Below are 3583 nucleotides of genomic sequence, written 5' to 3' on the forward strand. Positions count from 1 at the left end.
GGTCAGTGAATCCGTTGCTTGTGGTGGTTGCCTAGGGGTGGCCTGAAAAGGACCTCAGCCCAGGGCCTTCCATCCTTCCTTAGCTTCCTGCCCAGCTCAGCATTTTCTGTTCATGACGACTCCCTAGAGGAGGGGACCCTAATATTTTAACTTTCTGGGATGATCAGTTGATATATCAATTTGTTGGGAAGCCCTGAAGAAAATGAGGTACATGTTTTAAAGATACACAGACCTGACCTGGAAATAGAAAACTCAGGAACAGTCTTTCAGTATCTCTACCTCTTTTGTCCCGCTGCTTTGGCCCGCATACCCTGCAGCCTTGGGGCCATTTGGGTGGAGGTGGTTGTATCCCTTTGCTTTTGTTTCAGGCCCCCTGAACACCAGGGCGGGCAGGTCTCTCCCATCAAATGCTTCCATCCATTTAAGAAAGCCGGGCCTAGGAACGTGTCATAGAGACCGTATTCCATGTTCCAGACGTTGTACAGCTGGACAAACTGGGGCCCAGAGAAGACGGGGACCTTGATCAACTCAGACTGCACAGCGCTAGGCTTAGAGCCAGGGTTCCTGACTCCTTCTGCTGCCCTCTGGTTACAATGGAGAACTGGAATCTGGCTTCTCGTCCGCTTTTATTGAACTTGTGGGAGTTGTCATCTTTAAGAAATCCAATAAAAGGCATGAGATGACTGCCCATCTGCTCAGTCAGCTTTTTTGTCTGGCTTTTCTTCACTCTGGGAAGCTCCTCTGGTCAGCTTTTTCCTTACTCCAGCCAGCTGAGGACAGGCCTAAAGGGGCTGGCTGTGTGCCAGCGTCCACGCCTGGTTATAGATGTGTATGTACTGGGTGGAGGGTGTTTCTTAGGAAGTTCAATAACTGGTCAGTGAATCCGTTGCTTGTGGTGGTTGCCTAGGGGTGGCCTGAAAAGGACCTCAGCCCAGGGCCTTCCATCCTTCCTTAGCTTCCTGCCCAGCTCAGCATTTTCTGTTCATGACGACTCCCTAGAGGAGGGGACCCTAATATTTTAACTTTCTGGGATGATCAGTTGATATACCAATTTGCTGGGAAGCCCTGAAGAAAATGAGGTACATGTTTTAAAGATACACAGACCTGACCTGGAAATAGAAAACTCAGGAACAGTCTTTCAGTATCTCTACCTCTTTTGTACTTTTAAGAACTGGCTTTTTCCACTTCTTTATTTCGTATTTCCAACTCATAATTTGGCTTGCGTATAACTTTAACTGGCCATGGCCCTAATTCAAACTCATGGCATCCTTATTTTTTTCAGTTCCACTGGTAAATTCTCTCATATTTCTTACCAAATTCCTGGTCCATGACCAATTCAGGGATTGACTACTTTGGGATCACATGTCCACTCTAGTCCAGTCAGCTGTGTGATGGTAGGTCACATGGTTCACACCATAGCAGCCTAAGGAGACAATCTACAGGGGAGAGGTTGGAAATATTCAGAAGCTTGAATTACAGGAACTCAGAGTTATGGATTACCTTAGTCATCGATTCAGAATCGGGCATGAATCACAGGGAGGAAATTTTTACATAAAAGAAAAAGATTTTATTTTTGTCTTAGTCAGTATCCCTGGGTGAAATGAAGGGCACAGCACGAAACTGTGTTCACAGTGCAACACAGACCCTCAGGAAACAAGTTTCAAAGACTGGCCTGCTCAGACTCCAGTCTTGAAGCAGGCAACCCCGTAACCCCTGCCGTCTTACCCCCTAGTGAGGTCATGATTTCAGGGGCACTCAGCTTGGCGTCTGGGTTGGTCCCTCCCACATGGGCCGTGAAATTGTTATTTAGGGGAACTTTGTGTAGTTTGAGGCAAAACACAGAGCCAAATTATCGACTCTCAGCCCCGCATGGGATATCTCCTAGGAACATTTGGGCCTGTCACACATTCCAGGAAGGAGCAGCGGCACAGCTGCAGCCACAGCTGCCAGGAACAGCCTGGCTCCCGCCCTGCGTGTCAGGGAGGGCAGGGGCCGGAGGGTTTCCTCTGGGGGCCCTGAGTGAGCTCACCCTCACCAGAATGCTGACTTCATCCATCCAAGGCCGTTTGGCTTAGAGCCCAGGCAATATGAGGGGCTCTCTCCCATAACAGGCCCTGGGCCACCTAGCAGACTTGGGTGTGTGTGTGTGTGTGTGTGTGTGTGTGTGTTTCAGGCCTAACCCAGCTCCCCAGAAATCAGGGGGTGCATATTGAGCTATGAAATGTCAGGGGGCTTTAAGAAAAAAAGAGGGGGGGCATCAAGGGGTGGTGGTAGGAGGAGAACTTTGTTATTTTAAGGTAGAAAAATGCAAGGAAGTGAAGCTTTTTTCTCCATTTGTTCTTTGGCAATCCCATCCGAGAATTTCAGGGGCCATGCAGATGACATCATGTCTTACAACAAAGAACTCTCAGTAATTCTGTGAAATGGAACCCCTGCCCGCACCATGTTTCTGATGGAAGCTGCTTTATTATTTATGTGTTTAAAGCTGTGTTCTATGTCACATTTAAATGAGGGTTTAATAGTCTTCAGTATCTACCACAAGTAGATTCTAATGCATGATCATAGGAAATGACCTTCACCTCTCAGCATCACAAACATTTGAAGTACAAAAAGTCCAGGGATGGATATTATAAGTAAGAAAAGTACAGAAGAAGTTTACTTTAAAAATAACCCCAAAAAGTTTAAAACTTGATTTTTCCCCCCAAAGTCCAAATAATTGTGGTCTAACCATCAGAGTAAAGGCTTCATTGGCTCAATCCTTTGGTAAGAATTAGTTCATGCACAACTGTATATCCAAGGGTGTGTGTGCAAGAGACACGCACATGCATCACACACGCAAGCACATACACCCACAAAGACGGATACACAGCTGAGCTTTTGATGTTCTAGGCACTTGATATCCATGTTCTTAGTCTGCCACCTGCCCATTACATTGGGCAAGTTACTTCTTTGGAGGCAGGACATTTTCTTCAAAGTAGCCCTGGTTGACAACATTCCCTGCTGGGAAGTATCTAGCCACCACGAAGGAGGACCCATCACTTGCAGATGCCTTTCCCACTCCCATCTTCTTCGTATTCTTCCACACCATGGCCGTGAAGTGTCCTGTAGGGGAGCAGACAGGGGGAGAGGGACACAGGTTAGTGAGCAACGTCTGGAGAAGGATGTTGCAAGAGATTCTTCAGCTCCTGCACCATCCTGCCAGGCTCAGGGCAGCTTGATCTTCACAGACACCCATCAGAGACATGGGACACGAAACATACCAACTGCCTGCTTTTCTATAGCATCAGGTCCTCTCTGCTCGCCTCACCACTTATCGATGCCCAAAGGTTTCGTGGCCTCCCAGACATCATGACGAATCCAAGTTACCCCAACAATTAGGATACCACCCTACCTGGAACCTGCCTTCAACCCTCCCCCAAACTGCACTCTTCAAAGTCACCAACGATCTCCATGTTCCTCTCCAATGGTCACGTTTTGTCTTCATTTTACTCGACATCTCAGGAATATTAGGTTGACTCCTCTCCTTTTCAAAGCACTCCCCTCTTGGGGGTTCCATGATGCCACCTCTTGCCATTATCCCCAT

This window comes from Myotis brandtii, unplaced genomic scaffold (genome assembly GCF_000412655.1).
Source record: "Myotis brandtii unplaced genomic scaffold, ASM41265v1 scaffold806, whole genome shotgun sequence".
NCBI classification, from domain to species: Eukaryota; Metazoa; Chordata; class Mammalia; order Chiroptera; family Vespertilionidae; genus Myotis; species Myotis brandtii.